Source organism: Humulus lupulus, chromosome 9, assembly GCF_963169125.1.
Source record: "Humulus lupulus chromosome 9, drHumLupu1.1, whole genome shotgun sequence".
Classification (NCBI taxonomy): Eukaryota; Viridiplantae; Streptophyta; class Magnoliopsida; order Rosales; family Cannabaceae; genus Humulus; species Humulus lupulus.
In genome coordinates, this window is record NC_084801.1 from 3,992,551 (window position 1) to 4,009,033 (window position 16,483).

The 16,483-nt window shown below is 30.9% G+C and overlaps 1 long non-coding RNA gene across 1 annotated transcript; it reads right to left on the reverse strand.

Moving 5' to 3' along the window:
• Nucleotides 1-7,119: 7,119 nt before the first annotated feature.
• Nucleotides 7,120-11,808, reverse strand: LOC133800756 (uncharacterized). The gene is made up of 2 exons (XR_009876599.1): nucleotides 11,621-11,808; nucleotides 7,120-7,298 (listed from the first exon to the last, which is right to left on the reverse strand). It is a non-coding gene; the product is annotated as an uncharacterized LOC133800756 (long non-coding RNA).
• Nucleotides 11,809-16,483: the final 4,675 nt, after the last annotated feature.

Below are 16,483 nucleotides of genomic sequence, written 5' to 3' on the forward strand. Positions count from 1 at the left end.
TATCAAATCTTTTTATATCATTTTATATCAGTAACATCAAAACAATTTATTTAATAAATATTTATAAACAAGTAATATTTAATATAAAAAATATAATATATATTTTTTTAATATACATAATCTAATCTATTTTTTAATATACATATTAAGCATTAAAATTAAAAAATATACATACTCAAATCAAATTTTTTTTAATAAATACTAAAATCATATTTTCTTTTTCATTATTAATCTCATTTTTATAAAACTACACATATTTATTTATTTTTTTAACAAAAAAATATAACTATAATACCAAATATCACACAAATACATTTATATTAATCAATTTTCTAAAAAAATTTAACATTAAATAAACATATATACACACACATTTACACATATACATAAACATATATCCATACATATATTGAAATGCATATATATATATATATTCAGATATATAAATATATACATATACTCGGATATATAAATATATACATATATATAAACTGATAAATATAAATTAATATATATATATAATCAGATATATATAAATATATATATATATATAAAACGAAATAAATATATATATAAACCGAAATATATATATAAACATATATATAAAAACTAACCTTTTTAGACTTATTTTACCGAGAGTAGCTACACACCTGTTTATATAGGGAGAGAATAACAAAAAAAATACAATTACAAAACAAAATATAGAGAAAAAAAATCCAAAAATGTTAAAAAATTCCGAATACTAACTTGAGAGAGAAGCTTCACTAACCTTGAGAGAGAAGCCACGGTGGGATTATGGCTCACGGTGGTCGGAGAGTATATCACAGAGGAGAGAGAGAGAGAAGCTTTGTGTTTGAGAGAGAGAACTGAAATGGGGAAGAAGGAGGCTCGGGCGACTGGGTATATCGTTATAACTTTTGCCGGCGCGTTTCGTTGCGCCGGCAAATGTATTTACTAAACCCTACACTTAAACGACGTCGTTTTAATTATTTCGACTTTTGCCGGCGGATTTTTTCACTTTTGTCGGCGCAACTAAACGCGCCGGCAAAAGTATACCCACCTACCTTCTTTGAAATGTGTGAAAATTAAAAAAACACGTTTGACTTTTGCCGGCGCGTTAGGTGAAATGAGCCGGCAAAAGTTTGTATGTTTATTTTAAAAATCTGGTGGTACTTTTGCCGGCGCAATTCGGGGTTGCGCCGGCAAAAGTTATGACATTTTTTTAACACGATACATTTGCCGGCGCAACCCCGAATTGCGCCGGAAAAAGTCACCTTTACCGGCGTAAAATTGTGCCGGTAAAGGGGTTGATTTTTGCTGGCGCAATTCACGAATTGCGCCGGCAAAGAACTTATTTCTTGTAGTGACTATCGTGTCAAGATTTACTATGGACATGCCACTACCACTAGAGTTTGATGATGCTGGATCTATCCAACTAAAAGCTAATAATATGAGGACGATGAAGCTACAAAAGATGATGCCGATCTATAATTGTATTTTTTTTTAATTGTTGTTTCAAGATATTTATAATTAATTTAACTTTGTTTAATGTTTGAAAGATAAAATAATGTAATAATTTATATAATGTATAATCATTATCTGTATTATTATCATATAAGATTCGATCTCACTTGTATCAGTGCCTAACACACTAGCAATGTATTTATATAGCACTTGAATTAATATATCCATTTATGATTTAATATATTATTTGAGGTGCTCATCATGATTTTCTCTAAACAGGATATTAATCAAATATTGAAGTCTAATCCTTCGGTACCTAATTTTAAATATTACATTAATTAATAAATATTAATGTATCCATATATGTACCTGATTTATTTTTAAATAATTATCTTTAAAAAATAATAAATAAGTAGTTGAGAAGACATCTTATTATCTAGGATTTGGTTGTTGATCTCATCTGAGTAATCAATGGACCTGTACAATATACAATATTATTCTACACAACACATGTACAATATAATTGATTAGTCAATGATATTGGACAATGTTTATTTGCCCACACTCCATGCACATATTATACTCACAATAATTTACACATGTATTAATATTATACTCATAAGGTATTATATATTATTATAAATTATTATTACAAATTGGGAGATCGAGATTGAAACCATTTTTTTTAGTATAGGACTGATCATATGTCTCACATTTGCTTTTTTTTGTGTAATAATTATTGAAGCGTACGTGGGTAGTTGTTTCACATTGAAGTATAAATATATATATTTATATATATTATAAAAGAATATGTGTAATGGGTACCCATGTTTTGACCGAGTTTAGCTTTCGTACTCTCTAAATCTAATAATACTCATTGAGTACCCTATTATTTAATAATCAGAATAAAATGGTACTTAAATTTGGTTAATAAATTTATAAATATGACCAAATTTCCATCATATCATATGTAATTTAATTTCAATATAAAAAAATAATTTAAAATTTTATTATATAAAACAAAACATAATAAAAAAAATGAATAAATAGCATTTTCACCAACCAAACTATGATTATTATATGATCGTGCCCCTAAAGTATTCTCAATGTTAAAAATCAAACCCACACCACAACCTGCAAATCGAACCCAGAATGTCTAACAATACCAGCAAATTCACAATAACAACAAAAGAAAACAAACAAAGTTTGATTTGACAGTTTTGGTTGGGTCATGTCGTATTGCCAAAAAATCAAACCTAAAAGTAAAAAATTTATACACAAACTCAAAAATTGAAATAAAGAATCCAAAATTTCATACCCAGAATGTCATCCCATTGCAGAAAATCTGGCTATTATTCTTATTCGCCAAAACTACCCTCCATGTCACCCTCAAAGATCCTCCATAATTTCCCCTCGTTGCCGCCATCAAAACTTCGCAACCCAGAATGGATTTCATAGTTGGATCTCACACCTACACTGATGGCCCTCAAAGCGTTGAAGTCTCAATCTTCATATTTTTCCAGCGACGTCGATATTTCTCCACTAATGCACTACAAATAAATATATCTTTTAGTGACAACCTTTTAGTCACAACAAAAAATTATTTGTGACTAAAAAGTCATACTTAATTACAAGTTGTCACTAATGTAGTTTTTGTCACAACCTATTATTTTTAGTGATAAACTTTGTTGTGACTAAAAATACATTTAGTGACAACAAATTGTGATTTTTGTGACTAATACTTTTAGCCATGGACTTTTTAGTGATGACATAAGTAAGATGGATTTTCTTTAGTCACAAAATTTTTAGTTGTAGTCACAAATTTTATTGTGACTAAAACTAAGATTTTTTGTAGTGATGGCCCACGATTGTTCTAGCTAGCACTACAAAAAATAAGGCTTATACCGAGAACAAACGTCGTCGGCATAAGCCTGAATGTTCTTGGTATAGCTTCTACCGAGAACATGTTCTTGGCAATAAGTCCTCGGTACATCCGCGTCGATAGAGGTAAACTTCTACCGACGACATACAATATGTTCTCGGTATAAGTTGTATCGAGGACATGTCGTCGGCAGAGAGTGACCAATGTCCTCGGCACACCTAGCCCAAATTTTTCATATTGATGGGCTATACCGAGGACAATGTCCAGGAGGCGCGATTTAAAGGTAGTAATTAATATAGTTCGGAGGCAAAAATTGTATTTATTCTAATACGTAATAAGAAAATTGTACACAACATATATAACATAACAGAACAGAACATGTATTCCATTTGATTAAGGAATTAAAGACATACATAAAGTTACACTAATAACATGCATATACATCGTACGTACGTATATATGCATGGGCACGTATAACATAATTATTCATTTACAGTAGTAGTACTATAACATAGACATATATATTTTCCCAGATGGGCAAGGTTGCATAATCCGAAACCAGCCGGTCCAATAATCACTCGGTCATCAAACACAAGCTCCGAAACCAGTCGGTCCAACACATATACATCCAGCTTGGCAAGGTGACCAACACACACACACATATATATATATATATCCATTTATGAATTAATACATTATTTGATGAGGTGTTGATGATTATTTTTTCTAAACAAGATATTAATTTTTTATTCATGTCTGATCCTTCCCTACCTAATTTTAATTGTTACATTAATTAAATATGAACAAATACATTAAATATTAATCCATGCGCGCGTATATGTACATAATTTTATAGAAATATTTTTCTTAATAAAATAATAAATAAATATATCTATATATATATATATCTAACTAGTACGAGAAGAGACATTTTATATATTATCTTTGTTTTGGTTGTTGATCCCATATTGTATATATGCAAAACTAAATATATATATGATTACAATGTCCAACACCACATAATATATATATATGGCATACAATAATAGGTATAATTTAATATCGGTCTCAAATATTATATTAAATACAAACTTCATAGTGTGTTGAGTATTTAAGGTGATTAACAACACTCTTTTCTCTTAAATATAAAAAGCTTCCAAATATAACATTATAATTCTTAATTGAACATATTAATTTACATTCTTTTCACTTCTATGTTTTGCATTAAATAATAGATTTACACAACTAGAATGTGTTTAATGTGTTTGTGCATGAACAAGATAAGGCGGATCCCTTTGTAATAATTATTGACATGAGAGAAGGAGATCAAAGAATTTCAATAATCAATTATCTTATCGTCTAGAAAAATATATATCATCAATTATATATAAGTATATGTGTGGTGAACGGTTTCTTCCTTCTTTCTTTTTAAAAAAGAAAAAATCTTTTAGGTGTGTCTCAAATCAAATGTGTTGAACCCTTCAATATCAACCTCATTTTATTCATTAAGATAAAGCCTTAATATAAATAGAATATTAGTGTCGTGCCAAATTTTCTATCCCAATAAATTGATGTCTCCTTCCCTGTCACTTTAGCATAATAACGATATGTACCAATTAATATAAATGACAATTATCTTGTTTGACAAACAAGCCCATAAATGTAATTTTGATGCATCTAATTTAATTTAATTTTTTTATTATTTCTTCCAAAGAAAATGTAATTTATATTTAAATACATGTATAAATATGAGATCATGGCGGCAAAACTACTCAAGTAGATACAAAATCTTGCAGCTAAATACCTAAGTAAAAACGGCAAAACTACTCAAGTAGTTACAATTCGTGCAGGTAAATACCGATGTAAAAATTTTGACGTCAAAACTACTTAAATAGTGGGATTTCTTGCAGTTAACTCGCTATTGTTAAGTCAACTATTAAAACTAACTTTATGGAACACGTGATAGCCTCCAATTAGTCCAAAATATTTTGAAAATAATTAAAAGTATTAAAAAATTCAGAAAAAAAAATTAATTCCTAAAATTTTGATTTTTAAATATATTAAAAATGATTAAAAATTTAGAAAAAAATAAGATATTTTAAATTCCAACAAATTAACACAAATATTTTTAACACTAAAAAAATATTAATTTAATGAAACTTCTAATTAAAATTATAAAAAATTCATTTTGATTTTTATTAAAGATCTAAATACAATCTTATTTAGTGTTGATTAAAAATGAAATTTTTATGATTTTTAGTTAGATTTTTCACTAAATTACTGTTATTTTTTTTTTTAGGAATGAATTTTTTTTCCTAAATTTTTAATTAATTAAAAAATTAAAAAAATGGACAAATTGGAGGCTTACATGTGGTACAAAACAAAAAAACATAAACAAAACAACTCCAACTACACAAACAAAAAACTTCTTCACTCTCTAGAGAGATCCAGGAAGGATAACCCCTCAAATCCTTTGTGCGATACACCCAAGTAGCAACCCAAAACTTAACCCTCTCCCAAATGATATCACAATGGCAAGACTTTTCATCAAAAATTCTGCTATTCATTTTTAACCATATTATTCAAAAACAAGCCAACATCATAGCCCAAATCCCACCAAAGAAAAAGGAAATAGGAAAATATATTATAGCCCCAAAACAGGACACAAAACACAAAACACAAAACATAGACTAAACCATAAAAATAGGCACAAAACATGACTCAAAATAAACAAACAACATACCTGTCAATTTGAACATATAGCTGAGACTACATAATGATAGTCTTCTTATAGACAAAATCTCAAATGAAGAGTAAATCAAATAAAGACTGCATTTAGCCGAGACTACATTGGCTCACAAAAGAATATATATATATATATATATAAATTAAGTTAACAATATTACCAATAAAACAAACAAAACATATAGATAAATATATATATACTTGTGAATGTCGAGAGGATGATCAGAGAGCTTAGGGACGCCGCCTACGATGGAGCTGCCCGAGAGGATGATTGGAGGATGCCTTCGCTGCCTATGAAAGTCGAGTTTGGGGTTCAGTCATTTGGGGTTTGGGGAGAGAGAGAGACTTACAGAGGTTTGGGGTTTGGGGTTTGAGGTTTGGGGTCTGAGAGGAGAGAGTGGGGTTTGGGGTCAGAGAGGTTTGGAGTTTGGGGTTGTTTGGGGTATGGGGTCTAAGAGGAAAGATTAATTACTGAGGGAAAATTAAGTTTTTGGGGTTTTTTATTTGGTTTCGCGCGAAATAGGAGAGATATGCACACCTGTCTCTGAAAGTACCTCTGGTGACGAAAATTTTAAAGTTGTCGCTAGAGCCTAATTTTCTTGTAGTGATAATTTAAAATAGATTCACGTTAGACTAACACCTTAAACTAAGACTCACTCAATCTTAACAAATTTACACAAGTGAACAAGACTAAAAACAAACAAACAAATTTGAAAGTGATAATAGTTCGGATAATATGTAAATCGTACAAAACACAACACAAGACTAATTAATAATAGTATTCCATTTTATCAAGGAATTAAAGGCATACATAAATTAAGTTACACTAATAACATGCATGCATATTTACACCGTACGTAAATATGCCTGCTCATGTCATATCATGTGTAACATCATTATTCATTACTAATAGCATTATATATATATGATTGACATTATTTCATATATATGTAGGCGTCAATCGACATTACATAGAATACATATTAGAGTCCAGCACAAGCTCCAGTACCAACGACTCCAACACACACACACCCAGATTGGCAAGGTGACCAAGGCGCGCAAAATTTACCAAAGCATTGAGCATTCTTTCCTGAACTTTCTATCAATAATATATCTGAAAGAGAAGGTTCGACAGTGAGAGTGACCTGTGCCTGTCCAGGATGATCTGAGGAGTAAAGTTGAAGATTATTCAGAGCTCTCCCGCCACCTGCAAAACTAGTGGATGGAAGAAACACAAGAGCTATAACTATAGCATAGCTCATCATCATCACTACACTAGTATTCCCATGGGAGACGTCATAGGGCCACTTTAGATGGCTCCTGCAACAACGTCTCCCCTAGGGGGAGACATTAAATGTCTACAATGTCTCCCCCATATAGCCATTAAATGTCTATTTTGTTGTAGTGTATTGAGGTCTAAGTCCCTACAATACGGAGCCATGCAGACAATCAGGCCTCAAACAAATCTCTGCTCAAAGAAAGTCTAGACCACATTGGAGAAAGACGAGATGAAGCCCAATTGAAAAATACTGCACACCAGCAACGAGCTACTAGATACTTCAATAAGAGGGTTCGAGAAAGAAAATTTGGATTGGGAGACCTAGTGCTAAGGCATGTATTTTTAGCTACACAAGACCCGTCTGCCGGGGTACTCGGACCTAACTGGGAAGAACCTTACCAGATCGAGTCTATCATTCGACCTGGGTGTATAAACTGTCGAGGTTGAACGGAGAGTTGATTCCACGAGCTTGGAATGGCGAACATCTATGAGCTTATTATCAATAATGTAGGAAGGATGTTTTCATTGTAGCCAAGCATGTTTATTTTTTCTGCAATAAAATTCTCAGTTTTTTTCAAAAAGCTGTATTCTCTTTTAATGTTATATTTTTTGCAAACCCTCTTAATTTAATAACCTATTATCACACTCATAGGATATTAAGGGGGCATAAGTGGTATATTAACCACACACGAGCTGAAACTGTCTAGACTTAACCTGACGATAAAAGTTTTAAGTGTCTGGATCACCAACCCGACATGAAATTATATAAGTGTATGGATTGTTAACCACACACGAGCTAAAACTGTCTGGACTTAACCCGACGATAAATTTTTTAAGTGTTGGATCACCAACCCGGCATGAAATTTTATAAGTGTATGGATTATTAACCACACACGAGCTAAAACTGTCTGGAAATAACCCGACGATAAAATTTTTAAGTGTCTGGATCATTAACCCGAAATGAAATTTTTAAGTGTATGGATCACTAACCAAACATGAGCTGAATTAGTTTGGAACAAACCAACCTAAGCGACAATAAAAAAAGTTGGAATTTAAACCAACTGTGAATTAAAGTCGATCCCAAGGTTGGAAAGTTTTGCCAAATATGTCTCGACTTCGTAACCTAGAGGATATACTCAAGGGTGAGAAAAAGGGACTAAAAAAGCAAGATATAACCAAACTATTAAAATTACATGCCTATTAAGTACTTTCAAGTGCATGGTAAAAGTAAGGTTCGACCTTGAGAATAACGAGGTCGAACACGGATATATCGATAAACTGTGCATGAGTGCATTGAAATTTGAGCTTAAATCCAACAGATGTATTTGTACAAATAAACAAATATAAAAGAAAGCCTTTAATATAATATGCTCGAAATATATCGACCTAGAAATGTAAAGCATAATATTAAGGTAAAAAGCTTAGAATAAAATCGAATGCATAAAAAAACATTCGAGCGAAAAAAAACTGTATTCATAATGATTAAAGTTAATAAACATAGCTCTAAATCGAGTTATGTATTGTCTCCGCCCCAAGGTCGTGTCGGCGAGCTATAGAGGGATGGGCCCACGAGCTCGAAGACCTCCTCCTTGGGGGAAGACTGTCAGTGGGAAGTGCGCGTGTTCCCACTTATAATATTTGCGATAGGCCGAGTGGTCCGTCGATTGGCCTTCCTCCAGGAAGCCGAAGGCTCGAAGCTGATCTCTGTGGAGAAAATAAGATTGAGATCACCGACCATAAGGCAGTTGGAGCAAGCTGCCTTATGCTCCATCATTGATTCAGAGGGGGTGGGACAGTGGTAATTGGTTGTGGAAACAACTACATATCAGTATTCCGAGCTTTGTTATTTAGTGAAAGGAAAAATTAGATAAGTGCGGAGGCACTTACGGATGTGCTGGAAGGAGTAAAATCTTGAAGGACCGAGGCCATCCATCCAGAAGAAGGAGAGCTTAAAGTTTAGAGGATGATTTGGCATGTCCTCAAAAAGCTTCTTCTCCTTTGGATAGCTCGACTAGTAATAAAAGTAATCCCCTCCCCGAGCTCGAGAAGAGTTGCTCTTGAGACAAAAGAGATATAAAATCTCTTTTGGCGAAGGCCCTTTCCACTTCAGCTCGTGGTAGAGTGACCTAAGGGAAGATAGAACCCTATAGGAATTAGTCTGGAGTTGGAAGGGAGCGAGTCCAACATCCAAACACGTTTTTGAGCTTTGAAATATGTATGGATTGTTAAATATTTGTTCGTATGATTTTTTATATATATTTTTTGCTTATTATTCAAAATTTATTATATTTTTGATAATGTATAGGTTTTTAAGGTTGATAATCTTGATTTGGAGTTGCATTTGACTATTAGAAAATGTATGAATATTCCAACTATGTGATTATGATAATTTTCTTTATTAATCCGAATTTAATACTATTATATTAATAAATTGATAATATTTTGTTATTTTATAAAAGATTATTATTTATAATAATTATTTAGTGTATTAATCAATTTAATATTTTTTTGTTGAAAAAAAAACAAATTAATATGTTGTTGTTATAAAAAAAAAATCAAGTTAATATTTTGTTCAAAGAGTCATTTGTATAAATATGTTTTAATGTTTAGTTTGTATTAAATATTAAATATGTTTGGTACTAGTTATATATAAACGCAATAATTTAATACTTTATTTTTGTTTAAACGTTTTAGGACGGTTATTATTTTTGCGGTATTTTTGTTTTGAATTAGCGGTTACTAACTTGAAGATTAAATTGAAGGTGAGTAAGTATTTTAGTTTTATTTATTACTATTGCACATATTTATAGAATTATAGTTAATTAATATAGAATTTACTAGAAATTAAGTTTGAAAACTAGTGAAGTATGTTCTGGAAAATTCATGTGTTGTAGTGGTATAGGGATGGAATAATGCATGTTGATTGAGGAAACTCTGCCCAAGTTTTTAGGATTTATTAATCGAACATGTTTTTAAATATGTAATATTTATTCATAGAGTTGTAATTTAAACTTTTTAGGTTTGGCAGTAGGTTTTGAATAGGATATCAAGGATTTGTGTGTTGCGTTGATAACAATAAGTCCCTAGTTTGAAGTAACATTATCATGCTTCTTGATTAGATAAAGTTACTTTGAACTACAGGTTTGGGTAGTCCTATTTATAGGGAAAATTCTGCTAATTCTTTTTAAAAATATTTAATACATAAGAAATTTCAATATTTCAAATAATTACTTAGGTGAACTTCACATGTTTAGTTGTATGAACACTTTAGATGTTTATGTGGTACTTAACTTTTATTTCGGTATGAATGCGTATAAATATGTACATTAAGTATATAGTTTGTGAATTTATTTTATTTTGAGTTTATTGGAATGTTCAAATATATTTATTAATATTAAAATAATTACAAATTAGAATTAAAAAAATAATTATGAAAATATTTTATAAAAACTATAATAATAATAAAATTATTTTTTAGGAAAAAGATACCTTTAACTTCGGTTACTATGTAATAACTGAAGTTAAAGGGTAGCATTTAACTTCTGTTGTTCCATAGCATGGATTTTCAACCGATAGAAAAATTCGAGAAACACGATATGAAATTGTTAAAAGTTTTGGAGAAAAATCTTATTTAGTTCAATAATAATAATAATAACATATATATTTCTATAAGGTGCATAATTCAAGAGGAGTTTTTAATTGATGAAAAAGTTCAGGAGGCGCGATTTGAAGGTAGTAATTAATATAGTTCGGGGGCAAAAACTGTATTTATTCTAGTACGTAATAAGAAAATTGTACACAACATATATAACATAACACAACAGAACATGTATTCCATTTGATTAAGGAATTAAAGACATACATAATGTTACACTAATAACATGCATATACATCGTACGTACGTATATATGCATGCGCACGTATAACATAATTATTCATTTATAGTAGTAGTACTATAACATAGACATATATATTTTTCCAGATGGGCAAGATTGCATAATCCGAAACCAGCCGGTCCAATACATATTATTCATGAGAAGACAAACCAACACAAGCTCCGAAACCAGTCGGTCCAACACATATACATCCAGCTTGGCAAGGTGACCAAGGCGCGCAAAATTTACCAATGCATTGATTCTCTTGTGGCCTTTCTATGAATATATCTGAAAGAGAAGGATTGACAGTGAGAGTGACCTGCACCTGTCCATCAGAGGAGTAAAGTTGAAGATTATTCAGAGCTCTCCCGCCACCTGCAAAACTAGTAGATGGAAGAAACACAAGAACAACAACTATAATATAGCTCATCATCATCACCACACTATTCTTAGTACTCTTCTCCATTTTCATCATATATATAATTATATCTCACAAGCTTGTATCTCTTCCTAACACACTAACATTGTATTTATAGCACTTCATCTATGATGAATTAATATATTTTATATATATATATATATATCCATTTATGAATTAATACATTATTTGATGAGGTGTTGATGATTATTTTTTCTAAACAAGATATTAATTATGTATTCATGTCTGATCCTTCCCTACCTAATTTTAATTGTTACATTAATTAAATATTAATCCATGTGCATATGTACCTAATTTTATAGAAATATTTTTCTTAATAAAATAATAAATAAATATATCTATATATATATATAACTATAGTACGAGAAGAGACATTTTATATATTATCTTTGTTTTGGTTGTTGATCCCATATTGTATATATGCAAAACTCAATATACAATATTACTCTACACAAAACACATGCACATTATAAAATTTTGAAAACGCAAATATTTTTTTGGAACTCAAATCCTCAATCCGATGCCATTTTTGTTAAAGAAAAGAAAATCCAAATGATGTAATATACAGCTGCTTTCTATCGTTGATCATTACTTTTTTATTTGATTTTTTTCTCATTTAAGTTATTAGATTTTATTGAGGATTGACAAAAATTATAGGGTTCCATCTAAAATTCAATTAGTGATTAATGGAGTTACGTACTCATGTTTTTATTAATGATTCAATATTCTTACACTTGTTCAATGTGTGACACCATACTCCAATATCCTCCTCAAAATGGTGGCCATTTTTTGCCCATCAATTATCTTATCGTCTAGAAAAATATATATCATCAATTATATATAAGTATATGTGTGGTGAGCGGTTTCTTCTTTTTTTTTTAAAAAAGAAAAAATCTTTTAGGTGTGTCTCAAATCAAATGTGTTGAACCCTTCAATATCAACCTCATTTTATTCATTAAGATAAAGCCTTAATATAAATAGAATATTAGTGTCGTGCCAAATTTTCTATCCCAATAAATTGATGTCTCCTTCCCTGTCACTTTAGCATAATAATGATATGTACCAATTAATATAAATGACAATTATCTTGTTTGACAAACAAGCCCATAAATGTAATTTTGATGCATCTAATTTAATGTAATTTTTTTATTATTTCTTCCAAAGAAAATGTAATTTATATTTAAATACATGTATAAATATGAGATCATGGCGGCAAAACTACTCAAGTAGATACAAAATCTTGCAGTTAAATACCTAAGTAAAAACGGTAAAACTACTCAAGTAGTTACAATTCGTACAGGTAAATACCGATGTAAAAATTTTGACGTCAAAACTACTTAAATAGTGGAATTTTTTGCAGTTAACTCGCTACTGTTAAGTCAACTATTAAAACTAACTTTATGGAACACCTGGTAGCCTCCAATTAGTCCAAAATATTTTGAAAATAATTAAAAGTATTAAAAAATTCAGAAAAAAAAATTAATTCCTATAATTTTGATTTTTAAATATATTAAAAATGATTAAAAATTTAGAAAAAAATAAAATATTTTAAATTCCAACAAATTAACACAAATATTTTTAACACTAAAAAAATATTAATTTAATGAAAATTCTAATTAAAATTATAAAAAATTCATTTTGATTAAAAATGAAATTTTTATGATTTTTAGTTAGATTTTTCACTAAATTACTGTTATTTTTTTCTGTTTTAAAAATAGAAGTTTTATTTTTAATAGATGGAAGAAACACAAGAGCTATAACTATAACATAGCTCACCATCATCACCACACTAGTATTCTTAGTACTCTTCTCCATTTTCATCATATAATATGTATAGGATTCGATCTCACTTGTTGTATCAGTTCCTAACACTCTAACACTGTATTTATAGCACTTGAAATAATATATCCATGGTCACTGGTCATGATTTTTGCCTATACCTATCCTCTTTATTACGAGGGGTCCATTCCTCATAATTAAATTTGTATTTGTAGTATTAAATAATAATAATAATAATAATGCACACTAGGAGTGTTTGACAACAGACACACCGACACATTACAAGATTCTTTGATACAATAGTCTCTAACTTTCTATTATTATACGTTAGAATTGTGATTGATTTGTTCACTCCTATGTTTTATGTTTTGTGCTATCGTATGAACAAAGGCTCTCGGAAGAGGGGGCAGTGGCCCTATTTTTTTTTTTAATTTAAATTTTATCTTCAATTTTGCTTTTATAAATTATTTTTGACTATCTATATCTATATATATACTAGATACAAATAATGTACAATATGCACGTTTATTTAGTTTTATTTATAAAACTTATTAATTATTTTTAATATGATATTATTTGAGTTTAAGTTTAATTAAATTTTATTTAAGTTATAAAATCTATAGTTTTATTATTTTTAAATAATTATTATTGTAAAATATCTTAAAAATATCATATTTTAATTTGTTTAATTATTTATTATTTTTAAATAATTATTATTTATTAGTCAAACCTATGTACACACACTTAATAGTACTACTTTACCTTTCTTTATCACAAAACAAAATAGTTTCCAACATCAATATGAAGAAAAAAATAGATACATATGTTTGACAATTTTCTAGTGACAACAGATAGACTGTTTTATTTTATTTTTTTTATTAAATGTCACTATTAATTACAACAAAAAATTAATTAGACACAAGTTGTTACTAATAAATAATGTCACTTCCTATACCACTCTAACATTGTATTTATAGCACTTGATGATGAATTATATAACATTGTATTAATATATTATTTGTGGTGCTCATTATGATTTTTTCTAAACAAGATATTAATTATATATTCAATCGCTACCTAATTTTAATTATTACATTAATTAAATATTAACTAATACATTAAATATTAATCCATGCGTATATGTATACATTAAAAAAATAATAAATATATATATATATATAACTAGCTAGTTGATTCCATCTGAGTAAACTCAATGGACCTGCACAATATACAATATTATTATACACAACACTCCATGCACATGTATTAATATTATACTCATAATGATTTTACATGTTCACATGTATTAATATTAATAATAGTATGGCACTTTCTTGAATCTCAGTAAATGCAGACCGCATATCCTGCGTCTCGTCATTTCTCAAGAAGGATGCCAAAATATGGTGGGACTTAGTTCACCAGACTAACGATGTCACCACCATGACATGGACAAGATTTAAGGAGTTGTTCCACAAGAGGTATTACACCTCGGCAGTCATCGCTAATGGTAGAAGAATATGCTCATCAGTTCAACAGATTAGTCAAGTTTGCACCAGAGTTGGTCCCAACCGACTTTACGAGGTTGACCAAGTTCGTCAGAGGACTTAGACCAAAGATGGAATTAGGAATTAAGTTAGCAAACCTGGAAACCACTACCTATGCCAATGTTCTAGAAACGGCAATAGAAGTAGAAATGATTCAGATTAATGTTAGTAAGGAGAAGAAGGATTAAACGATGGTTCCAGACCAAAGTCTTTGCCTTGACCCAAGGAGGAACCCATGCTAGTAACAAGCATTTACAGGTCAGATCCTATCCTCGATAGTATATGTTCTAGTATCGCTTGATTGGTAGCAGTATACTCGTATATCTCGTTAGGAATGATAGAAAAACTAGACAAACCTAATGAAAGATTTAGAACTAGGTTTGTAACCGAGTTGCCTTCAGGCAAGGTAGTTCTATCATCACGAATAGTACGAGGCGTACCAATCAAGATTGAGGACAAGGAACTAGAAGGAGACCTGATAGAGCTGGTGATCAAAGACTTCGACGTCATACTAGGCATGGATTGGTTAGCACGGCATGGCGCAACGATCGACAGCAAACGCAAGAAGGTGATGTTCGAGACTCCTGATGGCCAGCGACGATGCTTCATAGGACAAGCTTCAGGATTATGCACCCCGTTAGTGTCATCTCTCAAAGCTCAACAAAGGATAGAGAAAGGATGTCAAGCGTCCTTAGCCAGCATCACGAACGTGGAAAGGGAACGTGGAAAGGGAGATGCCATTTAAGGATGGAGATGTTCGAGTTATACAAGAATTTCCAGAGGTAAGTCCCGATGACTTGCCAGGGTTGCCGCCAACTCGAGAAATAGACTTTACGATAGAATTAGTACCAGGCACCGAGCCTATCTCTAAGGCACCATACCGGATGGCACCCACGGAACTCAAGGAGTTAAAGACGCAGCTACAAGAATTCCTAGACTTAGGCCAAGCCATTCACCATGGGGAGCTCCGGTACTAGTCGTGAAGAAGAAGGACGGAAGTATGCGCATGTACATAGACTACCGTAAGCTGAATAAAGTAACAATTAAGAACAAATACCCGCTACCTCGGATTGATGATTTGTTTGATCAACTCCGAGGCGCGACTGTATTCTCTAAGCGATTTACGGTCCGGGTATCATCAACTCAAGGTAAAAGGAGAAGATATTCCTAAGACAGCCTTTAGGACTCGTTATGGACATTACGAGTTGGTTATGTCTTTTGGTCTTGCTAACGCACCAGCCGCGTTATGGACTTAATGAATAAGGTCTTCAAGGATTACTTAGATAAATTCGTCGTTGTATTCATCGACGATATCTTAGTATACTCCAAGGATGAAGTAGAGCACGAGGAACATTTGAGGATGATTTTGACGCGATTGAAGGAGCACCAACTCTACGCGAAGTTCAAGAAATGCGAGTTTTGGCTCTCACAAGTGGCGTTCCTCGAGCACATCATATCGAAAGACGGAGTTGCAGT